This window comes from Lathyrus oleraceus, chromosome 4, assembly GCF_024323335.1.
Source record: "Lathyrus oleraceus cultivar Zhongwan6 chromosome 4, CAAS_Psat_ZW6_1.0, whole genome shotgun sequence".
Taxonomy (NCBI): domain Eukaryota; kingdom Viridiplantae; phylum Streptophyta; class Magnoliopsida; order Fabales; family Fabaceae; genus Lathyrus; species Lathyrus oleraceus.
This window is the reverse complement of record NC_066582.1, coordinates 53,045,861-53,069,287: the sequence shown is the minus strand read 5'-3', so window position 1 is coordinate 53,069,287 and position 23,427 is coordinate 53,045,861. Positions and strand designations below refer to the sequence as shown.

At 35.5% G+C, this 23,427-nt stretch overlaps 1 non-coding gene across 1 annotated transcript; it reads right to left on the bottom strand.

Annotated features, from left to right (window-relative positions):
* Nucleotides 1-22,674: 22,674 nt before the first annotated feature.
* Nucleotides 22,675-22,781, bottom strand: LOC127077736 (small nucleolar RNA R71). The gene has a single exon (XR_007787513.1). It is a non-coding gene; the product is annotated as a small nucleolar RNA R71 (small nucleolar RNA).
* Nucleotides 22,782-23,427: the final 646 nt, after the last annotated feature.

Sequence of the window (23,427 nt, the reverse complement as noted above, 5' to 3'; positions counted from 1 at the left end):
CTGGACACATCCTGGGATTGTTTGAAAGATCAGAGGAAGATGCCTCATGGCCTTTCCAGGTTCTTCAAGAACGAACCCAGAGATGCGGTTGCTATCTATCTTAATCGTCTGCTGGATGAAGGTGTTGACATCTCTGACTTCAGCCTCGACGATTGTCTAGATTCAGAAGAAGACTTCGTCAGATACAAGAGAGGTCTCTCTGAGAAGAAGATAACATCACAGGCAAAGAAGGCAAGAATTGGAGAAACTTCTGGAAGCAGATCTTCAGCTCCTCTGACAAGTTCTTCTGGTATGTCTGTTCCTCCCCTTACCTCTGTACCTTCGATGGTTTCCTCTACTCCTCCCTCTAATCCCATCTATACAACCTCTGAAATCCCACCTTCAACTATCAGAACCTCTCAGCCTACACCAGTTTTAAATATCGCCCGTACTTTCATACCTCCCTCTAAACCTGACCAATTAAACCAAAACACTTCCTCTTCATCTTCCTCAGAACTAGAATCACCCCCATATGTTTCTATCTCCTCTGACCCAGAATTCTCTGACCCTGACTCCCCAACCATAGCTCAAATTTTTGCTCAAAAACTCGCTTCACAACAACCAACAGAACCTGAAATAACTTCATCACCACAACAAACAACTACCCTTATTTCTGAAATACAACCTTCTGGAGACCAACCCTCTGACCATCCCACTTCTGATATCAACCCACCTAACACCTCTGCTGCACCTGAATCTGAAACTGAAACTGAACCTTTAGATTTAAATCCTCTTTACGCTTCACCCCAAACATCTGAACCTCATCCTGAATCAGAAACTGAACCAGAACCTCTAACTCTAAATCTCAGCCCTCCAACATCTCCACCTCTTACCTCTGAACCTGACCTTTCTGTACCTACCCTTGAGGAATCCATCATGCTGGTAGCAGGGGCTTCAGTACAAAAGGTCAAGTCTCTGACCTCTAACTCTGAAGTCAGTGATGATCCTGAATCTGTAAGGACACACTGGAACAGAGTCATTGGCTGGATGACCTCTGAGGCTTTTAGGCTGAAGAGTATCTCTGAACAAGTCAGAAATGGCTACATCAGAGATGCTGAGGCAAGACTCCAAGAGATATTAGCTAGAGAAGCTGAAGCTAGAAGGCTAGAGGAAGAGAGATTGGCAAAGGAAGCTGAAGAAGAAGCAAGAAGACTGGAAGAAGAAGAAAAAGCTCGTCAAGCTGAAATCCTAAGGGAAAAGGAAGCTGAAGCTAAGGCTCTGGCGGATGCAGAAGCACAAGCCGCTGCTGAAGCTGAAGCTCAGCAGGCTCTGACTCTGGGGGAGTCCTCTTCTGTGATCCCTATGGTTCTTCAGACTCTGAAAGAACTTAAGCAAGATCAGAATGAACTCCGGGCCAGAATGGACAAGCAAGATACTGTCAACGACAACATCCAGAACATGCTTGCAATGTTGCTTCAGAGAATGCCTCCGCCTCCGAACCCTTAGGCACTTAGGATTTATTTTGCTCGACTGTTGTTTTGTTTCTTTTTGCTTTTCTCTGAATCTGATGTTTTCTTGTTGCCTTTGTGCTTTTATCTGAATACAAGTTTTTCTCTTTACTTTTTTATTTTTTATGTCTTTTTGATTCTGACAAAAAGGGGGAGAAGTCATTAATAGCTCTGATGAAAACATTGTCTAAAACCTTAAGCATTCTGCAACATATTTTTCTTAAAAATAAATTTGTCTAACCTGGACTTAAGAAATTGCAGAAAGTTTCAGAAACCTCTTTATTTAAGAAACTCTGGTAAGAACTTCTGAACTCCCTAGCATTATCTCAGGGGGAGCTTCTGTCTATCTGATCTGATATTATTCATGTTTCATCTGCTAATTAAGTTTGTTTTGTCATCATCAAAAAGGGGGAGATTGTAAGAACAAAAATTGTTCTACAACAGATTCCTTGATTTTGATGATAACAAAGGATGAAACCAAAAATGGCACCCTAACGAAAAGTTTCTAAGTGTGCAGGGTTCTAAAGAAAGAAGGAAGAAATTTGATGATGTCATCAGATACAGAACCAGATCAGATACAAATTATCAAATGATCAGAAGCGTCTGAAGTGGAAACACGTTCAAGAAAGTCTAACTCTGAGCAATACATCAGAAGCATCTGAACAAGAATACGCTCTAGAAGTTCTGACTCTAAACAACGTTGTCTAAGCTCCAGAAGTTCTCAGCGCTATCTGAAGAAACTATCTGAACTCAAAAGAGATCTACATCAGAAGCAAGATTCCGAGATTCTCAGATACTTGAAGACTCTGATCATGGAATTGCTAATCATGAAAGAGTAACGTTAAAGTCAAGTAAAGATTTGCAAATGGTTTTCCTAAATTAAGAAAGAGACGTTAATCTCCAATTTCAATAAAGAAGATACTACTTGTGGTAAGTAGTCATTTCAAGGAGAGAAAGTTATCCTGCAGAAGCTATTTAAGTGATGGCGTAAATTCATTTTAATATCCACCAGTTTCAATTACTACCTCACTTCTCTATATAAAGGACTGCAAATCAACATTCAAAAATACAAGTATTTAGCAAGCCAACAAGCCAAAATTATACAAAAACATCAACACTCAAGAAAAACACTCTTGCTCTCTTAAATCTTCACGAAGCTTTTGCTTATTACGTGAAAAACTCTTGTTCTTAATACTGTAATATTTGCTTTCTTAGAAGCATTCTAGATTACATAAATCTTTCATTTATCTGTTTGTTGATTTCCTCAAGTGACTCTGTGTAGTCTGTATACTTGAGAGGACTAAGAGATTTTTCTCTTAGACGTTGTTTGTAATCTTTCAAGATTAGTGGATTAAGTCCTTGTTGAAGGCGAAATCACCTTGGCCGGGTGGACCGGAGTAGCTTTGTGTTATAAGCGAACCAGTATAAAATCCTTGTGTGTTTTTCATTTTGAAAAAGCGCTTATTTTTCCAAACAATTCAAACCCCCCTTTTCTTGTTTTTCTCACCTTCACCTTGGTCCGAAATTGGTCACCCTTCTTTAACTCCTCATCAGACCTCATATATGGGTTGTAGAACATATCTGATGAGGGCTCATCCTCGCCCAAGTTAAGGGTTGTGAAGTGAGCAGGCGGTGAGTAGCGTTGCGCTATAGGTATTTGAACTTGGTCTTCGTCTTCAGAGTCACGGTTCACCAAGTCATCAACCACGTCTTCTGCATCATCAACCACATCGTCTTCAACGTGGTGCTCAACATCTTGTTCGTCATCAATCACCGGATCAATAACCTGTGACTGAATATTCTGAGCTTGTTGAAATTGTTCCAACACAATGTACAACACTATGTATTCGTAACCAGAATACTCATGGTTACGAAACATGTATTGTGTCTCCATGTCATTTTGAATCAATGACTTATAAAACTTGACAGAGTTATTTTCTGAAAAAAAAGGTTGTTGATAAAAAATTTGGGACACGGGTTGTCTTAGTTTGGACTCAATCTTCCTTTTCAGATAAGAGAAGTCAGCTCCTCTATTTAGACAAAAACGAGTGCATTCGGTGTTTCTAAATAGGAAGCCAGACATATCACATTCATAAGTCTCACCATTGACGTGAGCTTTGATTTTGTATTGTGATGAAGATGCCATGTTATGTGAAGGTTTTGTGAAGATATTGTGAAGATATATGTGAAGATTTTTTGAAGATTGTTGTGAAGATATTGTGAATACCTTTGTGAAAATGTGTGTGAATATTTATACTGCAAGATTCCGACACATCTTTGCATGCATGTCTTCAACCAAGCCTTCCCCAAGAGCAACGCATGCAAAACTTGGACACGTGTAAAGCATGCAAAAATTTGGGTAGGAGTTGCATGCATGTAATAATTTTGACACGTCTACTGCCTATCCATCAAATGTATTCTCCACCTAGCCTGAACTTAGTCTCAGAGATTCCCACGCATGCCTATCCATCAAAAGTATTCACCACCAAGTCTGCAAGATTCCCACGCATGCCTCACACGTGTCACACCTTTGCATGCAACACTACCACCTAGCCTGAACCTAGTCTGCAAGATTCACCATTTTTGCATGCAACACTACCACCTAGCCTGAACCTAGCCTGCACCTATTCTCTCGGCTATAGCTTTGCTTGCACCAATACTGAATATCACACTTCCAATACTAAACTACCTCTTTTTTCCGCTATGTGTTTAAAATAATATTCAATCTTATTTAAGCTTAATTATTTATTTTAAACAACCTGATTAACTAAATTGAATTAAAAACCAATTTAAACTTTCTAAAACTGTTGTACTAAAATAATATTCTCTGCAAGATTCCCACGCATGCCTCACACGTGTCACACCTTTGCATCATCAGATTCCCACTAGTCTTCCCCAAGACAAGACAAGTGCAACCTAATCTGCACCAATGCATGCCAACACTACCACCTAGCCTGCACTTATTCTGCAAGATTCCCACGCATGCCTCACACGTGTCACACATTTGCATCATCAGATTCCCACTAGTCTTCCCCAAGACAAGACAAGTGCAAGCAAATCTGCACCAATGCATGCCAACACTACCACCTAGCCTGCATCTATTCTGCAAGATTCCCACGCATGCCTCACACGTGTCACACCTTTGCATCATCAGATTCCCACTAGTCTTCCCCAAGACAAGACAAGTGCAAGCAAATCTGCACCAATGCATGCCAACACTACCACCTAGCCTGCACCTATTCTGCAAGATTCCCACGCATGCCTCACACGTGTCACACCTTTGCATCATCAGATTCCCACTAGTCTTCCCCAAGACAAGACAAGTGCAAGCAAATCTGCACCAATGCATGCCAACACTACCACCTAGCCTGCACCTATTCTACAAGATTCCCACGCATGCCTCACACGTGTCACACCTTTGCATCATCAGATTCCCACTAGTCTTCCCCAAGACAAGACAAGTGCAACCTAATCTGCACCAATGCATGCCAACACTACCACCTAGCCTGCACCTATTCTGCAAGATTCCCACACATGCCTCACACGTGTCACACCTTTGCATCATCAGATTCCCACCTAGCTACAACATTCCCACGCATACCTTACACTTGTCACATTTTTGCATATTCAATCTACTTGAAAACGAGTATAAATAGAAGGTCATTCTTGCAAGTTTTCATCAACCACTAACACTTTTATTCAGAGAACTCCGGCGAAACTTCTCATCCACCAAGCTTCGTTCTACATTGCAGTCATGTCTCTTCTTACCATGGGCCAAGAACACAGAGGCACTAGGGCAAACATTGCCTCATTTGTAAGTTTTTCTTGAACATTGCCTCTTTTGTATGTTTGTAATTTGTTTTTTAAAAGTCCAATCTAATGATTGTTTATATTGTTTGTTTTTAAAGGATCCCAAGAAATTTCGTCAACGTTCACACTCTATGCCTTATCCAGACCCATGGTGCGTACCTTACATAGAGCGTGCGGGTTTCGGTCATGTTATGCATGTCGTAAATGCCACAATTGATGTCAAATTTATTCTTGCTCTGTGTGAACGTTGGAGACCAGAAACACACACTTTTCACCTAGCAACTGGTGAATGTACCGTCACACTAGAGGACGTATACATGCTTTTGGGTCTTAGAATAGATGGTAAGCCTGTGACTGGAAATGTTCAACAACCCAACCAAATATGTGTTCAAATGTTGGGGGTAGATTTGGTCGAGGGTGAGGGGTCTGTAAAAGCTAGGGGTCAGGGTATTAAACTATCCAGCCTCCAATTGTACCACGACTCCATAACTTTGACTGAGGATTCGTCCGAACAAGAAAAAGTCATAAAAACCCGGGTTTACATTATGTTATTGTTTGGGAACTTGCTATTTCCCGAAGGGACGGGAAATAGCATAAACTTTATGTACTTGAGTTTGCTCGAGGACATTGATAGAATAAGCACGTATAGTTGGGGTTCTGCTGTACTGGCATTCCTATATAGCTCTTTGTGTAAAAATGCACAAAATGAGCACTGTACATTTTCTGGATGTGCTTTTTTGCTCCAAACATGGGGGTGGTGGAGATTGTCGAGGCTAGCCCCAGAAAATCCTAACGTCTACTCCTTCCCCTACGCAACTAGGTAAATTTATGATGTTATTTCATTTTGTATATTTATTCTATAACTATTTATAAATAATATTATTTATCTTTTTTTGTTTAGGTTCATTACAACCGGACTGGATTACAGTCTTACCCCCAAAAATAAAATTATATTTTATCGCCAACTCTTGGATCGTCTCCGAGTACAAGATGTATTACCACTAAATCACTCATCTTCTAACTGATTTATTATATCATGCATTCTCAATAAATAACATATTTGCTTTTTTCTTTGCAGTTTATTTGGAGGCCATATTTGGGATTGGAACATCAACCCAACCCCGAAGATGCAGCTGTTTGGACAGCAAAAACGGCCATAATGCGGTTCACCACTGTGGAGATGCACCAAAGTGATCGTGTCAAGCTGCAATTCGGAATGCATCAAGAAATCCCAGGCCCCCCTATGTCTTTGGAACCTTGGCATCTAAAAAAAAGTCAGCCACCAGTGGTATGCCCAACATTGGAAGGAATTTGCTAAGGAGTTTCGTAAAATGTGGAAAGACCGTGCCCACTATGTTCTACAATTTCCGGTGGCGCCCAACGAAATGAAGCCGACAAGGGAATATGTGGATTGGTATAGAGCAAATACAAATCCAGAAATGATTGTGTCTGACCCGTTCTATTTGGACGATCCCCGGATGCAACAACCATACTTCCAACAACAACAACCACCACAATATTCCCAACAACAACAACCACCACAGTATTACCAACAACAACCACCACCACCTTATTACCAACAACAGCCACCACCACCGTATTACCAACAACAACCACCTCAACACATGTCCACCCCCCAACCAAATCAACAATACATACCACAAACTCAACCCCAATACCATGAAGATTACCAACACCAACCTCAACATTCTCACCACCATCAACAGTCCCAACACCTACCACAATATCAATCCCCCCACATCCACCAATCCCAACACTTCCATCACGACAATGTCCCGAGCTCTTCCAGTCCTCCACCTAGCCCCGACACGAGTATACAAGAGGATTACCAACAAGACTACTACACACCACAACAAACATTGTTCTTTGGCCAACCCGATTCAACCCTAAACTACCAAATACCACATTTCGAGGGCGCACCCAACAGTAGTCAGTTTGTCCCACCGAGACAAAGCTTTGAGGGCGCAGAGGGGACCCGTCTTTCCTACAGCACTGAAGGGACTTCGACCCAACCACAACGGCAAACGGCAAGGGGACGCGTTAGGACTAGGGGTGGTAATAGGGAAGCACCACCACCACGTGAACCGTCTAGGCGAGTAATTAGACCTCCCCCGTGCGGATCGTACCAGGGACCGCATCATATGTGATAAATCCCAAATTAATAATGCATTTTAATTCTATCTTTATAATATTTGTCATGTGTATTATTTAAACAAAAATATTTTGTGTTTATTATCTTTATATCTATATATCTTTATCTTTATCTTTAAAGATATTGTCTATCATATCTTTATATATATATATATATATATATATATATATATATATATATATATATATATATATATATATATATATATATATATATATATATATATATATATATATATATATATATATATATATATTAATTTACATGTGTATAAATATTTATTTACATGTATATAAATTAATTTTTTTTCCAAAAATTTATAAATAATATTAATTACTTATAAATTAAATTCATATATATATAAATTAATATATATATATATATATATCTTATAAATAATTTTATTTATATATATGTATTAATATAAATTAATATAATTTTTAATAAATCTAAATTAATAAATTAAAAAAAAATTTAAAATAAAAAATAAAAAAATGTATGGGTAGGCGCCACTCCTAGTGGCGACTTGCCCTATCCTTTAAGGGTAGGCGCCAACTAGGGTGGCGCCTAGGTGTATTTTAGGGCCAAAATTAGCCATTTTTGTAATTTTTTAGAAAAATTGTGTATTTTTGAATTTTTTTTGAAAAATCTGGATATTTAAAAAAAAAATCCAATTTGTTTGTATGGGTATAAATTTAAAAGATTCAATTGATTATTAGTTTTGTTTATGTGGAACTTAACTCATGCATTCCTATAATTTATATTAGTTTTGACAACCGGGGAAAGATTGAAATGGGAATAAAATGAAATACTTTCTTTGTTGTCTTTATTGCCGTTGATCGATGCATAATATAATGTATATTGTGACACAATCCTAACGAAAATAGATCATCGTGGTTTAAAATTAGGGTTTTCACCATGAATACAAATAGTGCTGTGATTGTTATCAAAACTATTTTTTGTTCTCACTTTTATTAGAGACCTATTACACTTGATTGGAAATTGTCAATTTTAATATAAGTTAAAATTATGATAATTGTGTTAAGGGCTCACCTCTGAATTGAAAATTGTGAAAACAAATATAAATAAAAACATATATGTTTTTAATTAACTTTCATGTTTAATATGCAAATTTATATGTTGTAAAACTTAATAAATTAAATTTAAATTTATTTCTAATTATTTTTATATAATATTTAAATAATTTTTAACTTTAAAATGTGATTGAAATAGTTCATAAAATCACACAGGTCACAACCTGTTAGATTCCTCCAGAAAAACAAGCATATATTTTGATTTCAAGTTTCAATGACGTGACACGAAAGACAATCAGTTAAATTCCATTTTTGCCTTGTTACATATATAAAAAGATTTATGAAGTGACAAGGGACACACTCAATTAGATTCAAACAAGAAATCATGCATAAATATTGCCTTCAATAATAAAAATCTAAATTCTTGATTATTATGTATTTCAACTTTTTCATTATAATGTTTCAAATGTGATTGATATACTTCATAAAGTGATACGAGATACAATCAGTTATATCCAAACAAAAGAATATGTATACATATTATTCTTAATGTGCATTTGAATATAATTTAACTATTAATATGTCTAATATTATATTTCATACATTTTCTCATATTCGTGTAGACGTACGGACCTTCTATTAATTTTTTTTTATATCTGTCTTTTTTCTGTCTCTCTAATTTTTTTTCCTTTTTATTTACTAATAACTAAACATGTATTTTCATCATAAATATCTTATTTTTTGTGTTGTTAAAACTGTGAGACAACTAAGATCTTATTTTTTGTGTTGTTAAAACTGTGAGACAACTAAGATGGTTAAAGGTGTCCATAAAAATAGAGAGTTAAAACGTGGATAATTTCTAATTGCTATTAGATATGATAGTTATCGATTATTTATATGTAACAAATCTAAAAAGTTATTCAATTATTATTACATTTCTATAATTTATGTATACCAATAAACAAAAACAAAATACAATTTTTGTGTAGTTTTCTTACTTTTAATATTACCTTTACCTATTTTTATTAAAACTTAAGACCCAAGTTTTAAATAATTTTACCCTTTACATAATGCATGATAAAGAAAAAGGACATATACATACTAGAGAATATATGTCACAAAATTTATAATATAAATAATTAAAATTAAATTAAAAAAATCGTTTATATTTTAACACGTGTGCACTAAAAAAAATAGATAAATGGACACATAAGTTTGTTTAGACCGTAGTAATATAATAATAATAGTTATTATTATTATTATTATTATTTATTTTTTCATAGTTATTAAATATTATAATAATTAGGGGTCATAACTGTTTCATTTTGTTTAGGTATGTTAATGCATGTGACTTATTGTTGATGCATGTGAGAGACGATTTATATGATAAATAAGTTAATGAGATCAAACTAATTAAATTTCCTCAAATTAAATATTAAGTTTAAGCTTTCTAAATTTTAGCACTCTCCAAAGTTAATATCGAATAAGGTAGATTTCACCTAACACTAAGTGCATGTTCTATATTAATAAGGTGTGATGAGATAAATGTAATATCCAATTGCTAAAACATTGAGTCGACCTTAACTAAACTAATTATAATAAGATATTATATACGTTTATAAGAAAGAGTTGGTAAAATCCATATGATGGATTAAAATAAGGAGTTATTCACTCAACTAAAATATTCGAGAATTAAATTAGATACAATAGGAAGGAGTTCATACCTAAATAACTGAGTTTTATGTAATCATCCCAACGTTGACTTAAAACAAAGGAACATATGGATCTCGATACACTAGAAAATCTTCCAACGAGATTTTCCGAATCAAATTGTGAGGGTCATTTGGTTTGAGTAAAATAGAGGGAGCATATTTAATTAAATGTCTAATTGATTATGTTTTCATGATACTAATATGATATCTTCATAATATTTTATAAAGATTACCATGACAACAAACACCTCTAATAATATTTTGCAATAAATCATTGACAATGAAAAATTGTAGGAGACAAAGTTTCTGAATTGGCACAGAAACTTGAGGATTATCCTCAAACATAATAAAAATTCCACCAAGCAGGGTGACAAAGGGAATGGCATGAAGTTTCTATAGCCAAACCTATTGATCATTCTTTGAAACCTATCAGAGGTATAACAAAGGCGAGCATTTTCTTCCATTGCGGTAAGACCGGACATTGGAGGAGAAAGTGCCCTAAGTACCTGAAAGATAAGAAGAATGGAGTGGAGACTTCGACTTCAGATATTTTTGTTATATAAATAAATTTATCTACTTCAGTATCATGGGTATTGGATACTAGATGTACTTACCACATTTGTACTAATATGCATGAGCTAAAAAGGAGTAGAGAATTGGCAAAAGGTGAAGTTTATCTACGAGTTCGTAATGGAGCAAAGGTTGATGCTTTAGTCGTTGGAACTTGTATATTGACATTACCTAGTTGTTTAATAATTAAGGTAGAGAACTGTTATTATGTACTTGAAATTAGCAAGAATATTATTTTCATTTCTTGTTTGAATAAGTTTGATTTTTCATTCATGATAAAGAATAATTTTTGCTCTATTTATTTGAATGATGTATTATATGCTTCTACACAGATGAACAATGGACTATATGTCCTTGATCTTGAAATGTCAATTTATAACATTAATAATAAAAGGATGAAATCTAATGAGTTAAATCCAACTTACCTTTGACATTGTCGCTTAGGCCACATAAATGAGAAACACATTACTAAACTCCATAAAGATAGACTTTTGGACTCTTTTGATTACGAATCATATGGTACATGTAGATCTTGTTTAATTGAAAAGATGACAAAGTACACATTCACAAGAAAAGGTGAAAGGGCTAATGATCTTTTAAACCTCATACATACAGATGTATGTGGACCATTGGAGACACCATCTAGAGGAAGTTTTAAGTACTTCATCATATTTACTTATTATTATAGTTGACATGGTTATGTGTATCTAATGAAACACAAATCTGAATTCTTTGAAAAGTTAAAAGAGATCAAAAATGAAGTGCAAAACCAATTAGGCTATAATATTAAAACCCTTCAATCAGATCGATGTGGTGAGTATTTAAGCTTAGAGTTTGATGACCATCTGAAAGAGTCTAGGACTTTATCCCAGCTAACTCCTCCTAGAACACCATAATGGAATGGTATATCTGATAGAAGAAATTAAACCTTGTTAGTTATGGTTCGATCCATGATGATTCACACTGATCTTTCAAACTCTCTTTGGGGACATGCTATATTAATAGCATCTTACACACTTAATTATGTTTCATCCGAAAAGGTTAAGAAGATACCATATGAGATATGGAGTGGTAAGAAACCATATATGTCTTACATGAATATTTGGGGGTGTGAAGTTTATGTGAAACGAAAGTTTTCAACTAAGTTTGAGCCCAAATCTGACAAATACTTATTTGTGGAGTATCCTAAAGAAACAAGAGGGTATTACTTCTACAATCCTTTTGAGAGCAAAGTGTTTGCTGCTTGTACTGGAGTATTCCTTGAAAAGGAATTTATTTCAAAAGGAATCAGTGGGAGATAAGTAGACTTTGAATAAGTTCAAGAATCATAAAGCATTGATACACCTATGAAGAAACTAGAGCAGGAAACACAAGTAGTTGTGGAAGAGCAAGATGCTCAAGTAGAATAAGACCAATGTAGGTCAAACAAGATATGTCACCAACCTGAGAGAAATGGTTATCTTGTAACTGATTAAGGTGATGTATTACTCATGGATCAAGATGAGCATGTGACCTACCAATAGGCCATCACTGGTCTCGAGTTTGAGAAGTGGCTAGAAGTCATGAAATCTGAAATGGATTCCATGTACACAAACCAAATTTGAACCTTGGTAGAGCCTCATGTAGAAGTTAATCCTATAAGATGCATGTGGGTATTCAACAAGAAGACTGACATGAATGGTAAGGTACATACCTATAAGGCAAGGCTAGTTACTAAGGTCTATAAGCAGATTCATGGTGTAGACTATGATGAAACCTTTTCACCAATGATAATGCTTAAATTTGTTCGAATTTTACTTGTTATTGCTGCATATCATAATTATGAAATATGGCAGATGGATGTCGAGATTACTTTACTTAATGGGAATCTTATTGAGGATGTGTACTTGACATAACTGAAGGATTTGACATACCAGAATAAGCCCAAAAGATATGAAAGTTACATCGATCAATCTATGGATTAAAGCAAGATCTCAGCTACTTTGTTTTGACAAAATGGTAAAACAATATGGATTCATAAAAAATGAAGATGATCCTTGTGTATACAAGAAGGTTAGTGGGAGCATAGTTTTCTTCCTAATATTATATGTGGATGACATATTACTCATTGGAAACGATGTCTCTACCTTGCAGCAAGTGAAAACTTGGTTAAGGAAATGTTTTTCTATGAAGGACATGGGCAAAGCAGCCTATATATTAGGAATCAAGATCTATAGATATATATCACAAAGACTGCTTGGCCTAAGTCAGAGTACATACATAGACAAAATGTTGAGACGATTTAATATGCATGATTCCAATAAGGGATTCATACTTATGCAACATGGCTTGTTTCTATCAAAAACACAATCCCCTTCAACTAAGGAATAAAGGGATCGCATGAATAAGATTTCATATGCATTTGCAATAGGATTTATCATGTATGCCATGTTTTGTACACGACCAGATGTCTCGTATACTTTAAGTGCAACGAGTATGTACTAATCTGATCATGGTGATGCTCATTGGGTTGTTGTCAAGAATATCCTTAAATACTTGAGAATGACTAAGGACTCATTATTTATATGTGGAGGTCAGGAATAGCTTATTATAATTGGATACAACTATGCCAACTTCTATACAGATAAGGATGACTTTAGATCACAATCTGGTAATGTGTTTTACTTAAATGGTGGCGTTGTGACTTGGAAAAGTTCAAAGCAGGATACGGTTGATGATTCTACAACCAATGTCGAGTATATTGTTGCATCAAATTAAAAAGGGAATTTGTTTGGATCAATAGGTTCATTAGTGAAGTTGGCATAGTCCCTAGCATTGTGGATCCCATTGATTTCTACTATGATAACAATGGTGTTATCACACAAGCTAAGGAGCCTAGATCTTACCAACGATCCAAACACATAATTAGACGATATCATCTTATTCGAGAGATAATAGATTGAGGAGATGTGAAGATATACAGAGTACCAACACCTGACAATATCACTGACCCACTGACAAAGCCTCTTGCGCGGCAAAAGCATGATGGTCATACTAGATATATGGGTATTAGGGGTATGCCTAATTGGCTTTAGTGCTAATGGGAGATTGTTGGTGTAAGCCATCTATGTAACACCCTAAACTCCGGATAATAGATTTAAAATAAAAATAACAGGAAAAGGATGTCACTTCATCATAAATACTTCATAAATCATAAAATAATAGATGTTGTAAAGCGGAAATTTATTTAGAAACACCATAAAACATGTCTAAATAAAACTGAATAACTACATCATAATCAAAATCTCATAATAGTTTATTACAAAAAAATCAAAGTAATGCAAATAAATGAACGATGTTATCTCAAGTGTTACAAATCAGAGCATTCTTATTCAAAAACTAGAATATACGGAAGATAAAAGTCTGCGGAGAGACAACAACCATCTTACTACAACAACGAACCTCAGTCATGTTAATCACCTGTGCAAGACACACCACAAAACCAAGCAAACAAGAAAGGCGTAAGAATATACTTACATATAGTAATGGTGAAACTTTCAGCAAATAGTATGATAATCGAGAAACGATAATTCACTCAAAACATGAATGATAATCACACAATCACAAACACAAAATACAACATTGAAACAACCATTAATCACAAGACACTTCAACATATGCAAGACTAATGTTCAACAACTTCATCACCTAAATGCATGTGGTGCCAAAGTTTTGTGAACATCACAGGTATGTGTAGCGGTAAATTCATGACCATCAAGCTATGGATAAACTTGACGTCAATAAAACCAGAGTCGCCACCGCGCTTTTATTGTTTCCAAAGGAAAAGGGAAAAGTACGAACAAAACCCAAAGATAAGAAGTTTTTAAATCAAAACTAATAAAATACCAGAGATTACAGGTAAGGGGGTTGGTTACACAGAGGGAAGGTGTTAGCATCCAAAGTATCCTAGGTACTCATAGAGAGCCCTTTTTTTATGTGTGTATGTGTTTTTGGTATAAATGATGTTTGAAAAAAAAATAGAATGTGGGGATGAGAAAAGAATTCATTAATTATATTTTTGTGTTTGACAAGACCTTTGGACTTGTGCCTACGTACCAACATAAAAATGAGGGATCAAAACCTCGTAGTTCGTGGTAACAATTTCAAAATGAGTGAATTGCTTTTAATCAAAAGTTTAAGTGAAAAGGGCCCAAAGGGCCAAAATTTCGAATGAAGTTGTTAGTTCTTTTTGTCCTTTGAAATTTTAAGTCAATATGATTAGATTTATTTACAAGTTTGATTTAAGAAAAATAAGTTCAAAAATTCAATGGCATAAGGCCAAAGTTTCTACTTAAAACAAGGTCTAAGTTTGAAAACACAAGCAAAGAAAGTTTTTGAAAAGGGGGAGAGATTTTGAAATTTAAGAAGTGGGAGGAGATGAAGAGGCTATCTTAAGCATAAAATTAAAAGTTAAGAGTTGAAAAGATCTGACCAATGGGATGCAATCCAACAGACAAGAATGTCATATAGAAAACCCACTTTCCCTTTAGACTTTGAATCAGCAATAATCAACAAGAAAATAGCAATATCAGACATCAAGAAGATCAAGGCAACAAATAAAGATAGCCATATCCAAGCAAGCAAATCCCACAGCTAGCAGTCTCCTCTGTCTTCTCATGTATCAGATGAAATGTTCCTTTGATTCACTCAGAAGAAAGTATCAGACACAAGATCAAAATAACAATTAGCACCAAGACAAAGTAACAGATGAATACAGACAGATTCACAAGGCTTGCATCAGATGAAGGCTTAGTTTACAATCACTTGTTTTAAAATGTTGGCATTGACCAAGTCCTTTTTGTACAGGGAATGTTGCCTAATCCTAAGTCCAAAAGTTCAGATCAAGATCAACAGTCCACCAAAATATTTTTTAGGGTTTTTGTTGTTTATTAAGTGTTTTAAGGTCCTAATACCACAAACAAAATAAAAATGCACAAACAAATATATACAATCACAAGATATGGCTCAAATGAGCAAAGTAAAAATGACATAAACATAAACAAGTTAAATAAAATGTAAATGGCAATGAATGATAAATCACTGAAAATTAAATTGCGTAAAGTAAATGACTTGAAAGTAAAGCAATATTAATAAGAGTTAGTCAAATGTTAGTCAAGTGTTAGTGGTGTTTTGCTTTTTAATTGATTAAGTCATTTTTTGGAGAACACTCAACCATCCATTCACAAGCATGGATCCTTAAACCAAGACATCTTCCATAGGAAGAATAAAAGGTCAAGTTTCCACACAATACCATGAAGGATGGGAGACTTACAATCTCACTTACTAGAATGTTATGCCTTTAGGGTCAAATTTAGCTCTATGTTAAGTAATCGTAATTGGACTTATATAGAAGTCACAACTGTCTGAGGCCGAGCAATAAAAATTTAGGTGTTAATGCATGTTAGAGATTTGGTATAATGAACCAAACTCCTAAAACATGCCACACACTAAAATAAAAGATCAAGAGGGATGAACATATCTCATCCATACTAGTATTGGTTCATCTGACACAAGGTCATTGATGAACCAATTAGCCTTAGGACATTTGAGATTTCATTGGTCAATGAAAGAAATGGGAAAGAATAGCGATGAAGATAAAGAGGAGGTGGAGTAAGAGAAATACAAATTGGTCATGGAAGGAATTTTATCAAATTAAAATCATTCATTCATTTTGGGAGATGAAATGTACATTTCATCAATCCCCTAAATCCAATGGTTTTAATAGTCAAATCAACCTTGACCAAGGCCCAAACAAATAGTCAAACATCACAAGACCATAAAAATGGCTCAACATAATTTTTACGCATTTAATCAATTAAAAATCAATTTAAAAATGCATTAAAATATAATTTAATTTGGTTAAAACCTAAAATCTCTTCAAAACACCAAATAAATGACCAAGAGATTTATCCTAGGTCAAACAAGGTCAAACAAGGTCAAAGGACCTTACACAAAAAATTCATCATTTTTGAAAAGTCAGAAGTATTTTTAAACAATTAAAAATATGCACAAAAACATTTAATTCATGAAAAATATCAAAATTAATCCAAAAAATAGTTTTAATTCAGAAAATAAAAGAGAAAAATATTTAAAGATTTTTGGTAAAAGTCCCATATTTTTTGGATTAAAAATGAAATTAATATGAATTAAACAAAATAAACTGATTAATCAGAAAATCAGAAAATAAAAAGAAATTCAAAAAAACAAGGGCCATCAGATCTCCCTCATTAATTGAGGTGGCAGATCTGATGGCCACATGCTAAGGTGTATGATACGCTCAAGTCAACCGCGTGACAAAAGTGGTAATCACAATGGAGGATCAGGATTAGAACGTGAAGGGAAGATTTGATGGATAGGAGCAAGCCACCACACCACCGGAGCCCTAGCTCCGGTTGTCTTCTCCGGTGGACCTCACCGGACTGGTCCACCACCAACCACCGTGGAAATGAAAAATAAGGACATGTATTTAAAGAAAAAAATGCTCAGGAGCTCGAATCTAGCCTCAATTTTCTCCAATTCCAAGTATATCAAGAGATACAGGGATTTGAATTTTGAGGATCATGAACTGAGTTGCTTCGATTTGACCTCAAAGCAACTCAATCTTGTTGCCTATATTAGTAGGACTTCAGCCAACCAAAAATCAATCAAAATAAATGAGAAATGAGGGAGAATTAAAGAAGATAAGTTTCTAAAATTTCACCTTCAAGTAGCTTCAATTCAGCTTGATCTTGATCTGAATTTGCTGGATTCTTCGTCCTCTTTCTTGCAGTAATTAATTGAGATGAAAAAGGCAATGAATCCTTGGAGTTTGAACTTCAAAACAGAAGGTGAAATTCAAACTCGATTTCAAAGAAATCGTCAAGGAATTATATGGTGTGAGGTTCTCAGTTCTCTTGGCAAAGCTTGGGTAAGGTGTGTGTGTGTGATTTCTGAGGCCATGAGCTTGTTTAAATAGGCAAGGGAATTGATTTTTGCACCACTTGAAAATTTGCTAAAATTGGAAACCATAGTGCATGGATGCATGGGCAATGATTTGGGCCTAAAGAATGATGCAATCCAACTTCAATTCATTCACAAAGAGTATTGAGGTCATCACATGGAATCATGCAAAGAGGAATGGTCATTTGAATCTAAAACATACCAAAACAAATCCCATAAAGGAGCCATGCGCAAGTCCCTTAGTTTTGGTCCAAATGAGGTTATCTTGGTCTTTTTGGAAAGATGAGATCAAGGGGAATAACTTTAATGTTGAACACTTTTCCATTTGAAGCTTGCATCATGATGAATTTTGAGGTGGAAGTTTGGAAAATCAAACATATTTGAAAGTTTTCTAAGTACCAAGTCAAATGTTCACTTCTTCCACCTTGAATAACTTTTGCTATGGACTTCAGATGGAAAAAGTTCCTTCATAAAAGTTATATCTTTCAAAGGTCTTAAATTTTCTTACAAATTTGACCTCATTTGGATTTGTCATGAAGGAGTTATGCATTTTAGAAGTTGAGGAAAATCACTTGTTCAATGGTAATGGCCCAAAGTGACCTATAATGTTTCCTCTTGGCACATGCATTTTCAAGTTGAATTTGAACTTATTCCAAACATAAAAGTTGAAAATTACATCTTTAAATTTATCATGTAACTTGAAGGGATTTCATCTCATAAAAATTGAGTAAGTTATGGTCCTTGGAAGTTGACCTTCTAACTAGGGTTCAGACAGAATAACCTATAATCTTTCACCATAAAAAATGACTTTCCAAGCAAAACTATCTCTTGACTTAAACATGAAAGTTGTTTGGAATTTCATAAGGAGTAACTTTTATCTTGAAATAATTTTAATATGATACAAAATGTAGGAGATAGGGTCTAGGGAACCCCAGTTTTGACCAGTTGACTTTCTCTGGTTAATCACCATGAACCATCTTGCAAACTTGACATTATCTGTATATTTGGGACTCATGGAGGATTATATATGTGTAAGATGATGTAATATGAATTATACCTTGAAATATTTGATCAAATGTTGAAGAAACTTGTTGAGGAAGTCACATAAGATACCCAGATGAATTAGGGCTTCCAAGACAAACAAGCTTCAAACTCTTGATGAATTCTTGATCATATGTGAAGACCATTAGGGTCCATATATGATGTCTAGAGTCAATGTAAACCATATCTTGATTGATATCCTTGAATTAAGGGTCTTAAACCCTATATATGAGCTTGATGGAGCATGGGTGAACACACACACACTACCTACAAAAGAAACAAACTATACATTGACATATTTTTGGTATTTTGGTTAGTAAATAATGAAAAATAAAGTATGATACAATCAAATGTGCTTGGTGATCTCTCCCAATGCAGACCCAATGAATGAGGGGTAAGGAGGATTCCAATGTGTGATCCCAAAGCCAATGCATATGATGAGATATCATGAGGGATATTAGGGTCAAAATTGGGGTATTACAGCTGCCCCTATTTAAGGACATTCTGACTGAGGATGTGAAGGTTAAAATCTTCGTATCAACTCAGCAAAATGGACTTAAATAACAACATAGAAACAAATTTTGGCCCGTAAGAGACCTCATGATGCATATGATATGAAGTGTTAAAAACAATCTTTGTGGGGAAAATATTGCCACAAAGGAAAAGAATCCGGAGAGACTGAAAGTCCACAGGAGCATAGTGCATTCCACAAGGAAAACTCACTACGGACACAGAGACTCTGAGGGATAAACAGTTGTGCATAGGCCATGCTACGACTTGAAACCTGCTGGGGAAAATAGGATTTACAACTACCTGTTACTGGGCAGAATATCGAAGAGAGAATATTTGTCACTGGTTACAGTGAACATATCAAGGATAAACTCAAAGGAATAATATTCGTCATCGGTTAGGATGAAAATATCAAGGATAGATTTTCGGGGAAAATAGGAATTATATCTATCAGTTACTGAATAGAATACCGAAGAGAGAATATTCGTCACCGGTTAGGATGAACATATCAAGGATAGACTCAGCAGGGGGAAAATAGGATTTACAACTAGCGGTTACTGGGCAGAAGACCACAAAGAGGAGAAAATTTGTCATCGGTTAAGATGAACATATCAAGGATTAATTCTTCGGGGAATGAAATAGGGATTACAACTACCTTTTTACTGGGCAGAAAACCATAAAGGGAGAATATCCGTCATTGGTTAGGATGGACATATCAAGGATAAACTGCCTGGGGAAACGTGAAAATGAATCCGCTGGGGAAAACAAAGGAAGTGAATTACATTTACCAGGTATTAGGTAAAAGTAATGTAATCAAAAATTGAGATGAATATTACCAGTTATTGGGTAACATATTCTCAAGGGACCAAAATATCCATCTAGGTAGTAACTTGAAAGAAATGGTCAAACAAAGACTCGGCCCATGAGGATATAACTCAAGGGAGTGATTCCACCCAGTGATAACATGAAATAATATCACATTTTTGGACTTGATTTAATTAAATTATATTGTTATTTGATTCGATTTATTTTATATTATTCGATATTACTCGGTACTTTCTTTTTTTTTATTTTAGGTGTCATTATTTAAAGCATGGGTGAAAAAGAAAGAAAAGGGGTGCAAAAAAGAAGACTTTGTAGGAAAGCATCTCACTAAAGCCCAGCCCACGCCAACTACAAGGAAAATGGCTGTGACGACCGCCACAGGCATGTGACGAGCGTCACACCCCTCTACTTAGTGTTACGACCGTAACACAAGGTGTGACGGACGTCACACACCCCACTCCTATTTTTTTGCTTTGACGTGCGTAACAGAAGGACGTTCTCCCCTATTTTTCCTCTTGACTCGTTGACGCTTTAGAAACCCTACTGAAGATACCTTGGAGAAAACGGTTACTTTATGGATGAATATAAATAGACCTCAAAGGATCCAATTGAGAGAGCTCTCTACGCCGTGCAATATTTTCCCTGCTTTCTAATTTTCCAGCATTCTATTTTCTTAGCATTTTATTTTCTTTTCTTTGCTAGCTTAATTTACTAAGTATTCAATTTATTTTCTCACAATAGTTTCTACACCGGAAACTATTGTGTAATTTTTACTGGATCTAACCTTACGTTAGATCATAGTATTTTATTTCCTTGTTTTTATTTACCTGTCTGATCAAGAATTGTGAAGAACAAATCCAACCGACTTGTGGTGGAGTGTTCGAGCATCGAAGCTAGGAACAAAACCAAGATTTCTAGTAATTTTCCAGGCTCATTAATTAATTGATTTATTGTTTTAATTTGCATATGCTGTGTGTTGCTGTTTATATATACTGTCTGTTTGATATGGCCGTATTTATGCATAATTATTGTTTAGGCATGTTTAGCATGTCCGGCTAATTAATTTAGATATCGGTATGTAAAGTAAGCGGAATAAAGGAATCAAAACTGAGTTGGTTTAAATTTATTTAAAAATATAGTCACTCTTTTTCTGGTCTCAATTTACAGAGTTAATACCAAAGTTTTTGTACGAGAGTAAAAGACATAAAGAAGTTAAAATCAATAGAACGACGGTTTGAGCTTTTAACTGGACAGTGTAAATTGAACATTAACTTTAAATCAGGGCGAAAGCAATTTTTAAAGTTAATTAAATCCTAATCATTTTCAAAAATTATTTTTAAAGGTTAAATGTGAGGACGAGAGTTAAGCATTTAGGTTTAATCATATAGTATAAGTCAACAAAGCGAGAGTTTGAGACGAGGGCGTTTAAACGGTTAGTGTTTTCTTAAAAAGAGTTTCTATAGACTTTATTGCTTTCAAAAAGTGATTTTAGATTTAACTAAATAGTGAGAGCGTACGTTAATATAAAGTCATAGTCTGATTCAACAGAGCGAGAGTTTGAGGAAAAGACTTTTAATTGATAGTGTCTACTGAAAGGACTTATTTTAAAATTAAGAAAAAGACCAACGAAGATTTGATTCCCTAATTACGACGAACTACATACCGATATCCGTGTTATTTGATATTTAATCTAGATCCAATTTTAGTTTTACCTTTCCCCTTAATCATCAAAGTATCATCCGCCTTAGCTTTACGCAGTAACCCTAGAAAAACGGTATATCGATTCATTATATCCCTATGGGATCGATATCTTTTAAAACTACGCGATTAGACTGTGCACTTGCAGTTAATACCCCGATAGACTCACAAAGTCGCGATCAAGTTTTTGGCGCCGTTGCCGGGGACTTTTATTTAGTCGATATCGTAACTCTTCTGTTACGCTGTAGAGACTAAGGCAATTTTTATTTTTCCCTTGTCTTTCGTTGATTTGTATGCCACACACTCGCTCACAAGGCGAACCGTACTACTTACGAATCAACGACGTTGAACGATATCTCCGAGTCTTACGCCGAATTCGGGAGTATCGTGCTGCAAACAATCTTCCTCCAATCGAAATTCCTGATCTCAAAAATCTCCTTCCTTCGACGATACCAGAAATGGAAGGACCAGCTCGTGCTCTTCGAGATTACGCTGCTCCATCGCAAGATGAGCCGCATTCGAGTATTGCTCCACCCGCAATCGAAGCAAACAACTTCGAACTTAAACCTTCGTTGTTGCAGGCAGTGCAACAGAACCAATTTTCTGGAAATCCTACCGAGGATCCAAACCTTCATTTATCCGTATTTGTCCAATACGCTGATACTGTTAAAGCTAATGGTGTCACTTCAGAGGCAATTCGACTTCGTCTCTTTCCTTTCTCATTAAGAGATAAAGCTAGAAGATGGCTTCAGTCTCTTCCTTCCAACTCAGTCACCACATGGAATGAGTTGAAGAAAGTCTTTCTTGCCCGATATTTTCCTCCAAGCAAAACAGCTATGCTGAGAGCCCAGATAAATGGATTTAAGCAAAAAGACAATGAGTCTCTTTTCGAAGCATGGGAAAGATACAAAGACATGATGAGACTTTGTCCACACCATGGTTTAGAGGACTGGTTAGTAATTCATACCTTCTATAATGGTCTCTTGTACAACACAAGGTTAACAATACACGCCGTCGCCGGTGGTACGCTTATGGATAAACCTTACGCTGACGCTTATCAACTTATCGAGAGCATGGCCCAAAATCATTATCAGTGGGGAAGCGACCGAACAATGGTAGAGAAACCTCAAACAAAAGGGGGCATGTACGAGATAAGTAGTCTTGATCATGTTAATGCAAAAGTGGATGCTCTTGCCCAGAAAATTAAAAGTTTAAATGTATCACCTCCAGCCACCGTGGTTGCCGTAACTCAAAATTGCGAAGTCTGTGGAATTCAAGGTCACACGCCTACAGATTATCAACTCCTAACAGGAATCCAAGCAGAGCAGGTGAACTATGCTCAAGGAAATCCTTACTCGCATACCTATAACTCAAACTGGAAGAACCATCCTAATTTTTCATATAAAAGTAAACGCCTTATACGCACCAGGACAAGCTCCCAGTCAAGCTCCAGCTATACCTCCTGGATATCAAAAGCCGACCCCATCTACACCTAACAATAACGTTCCTAGGAAATCCAATTTGGAAATCATGATGGAGAACTTCATAGCTTCTCAGCAGCAAACCAATAAAGAGTTCTTAAACCAGAA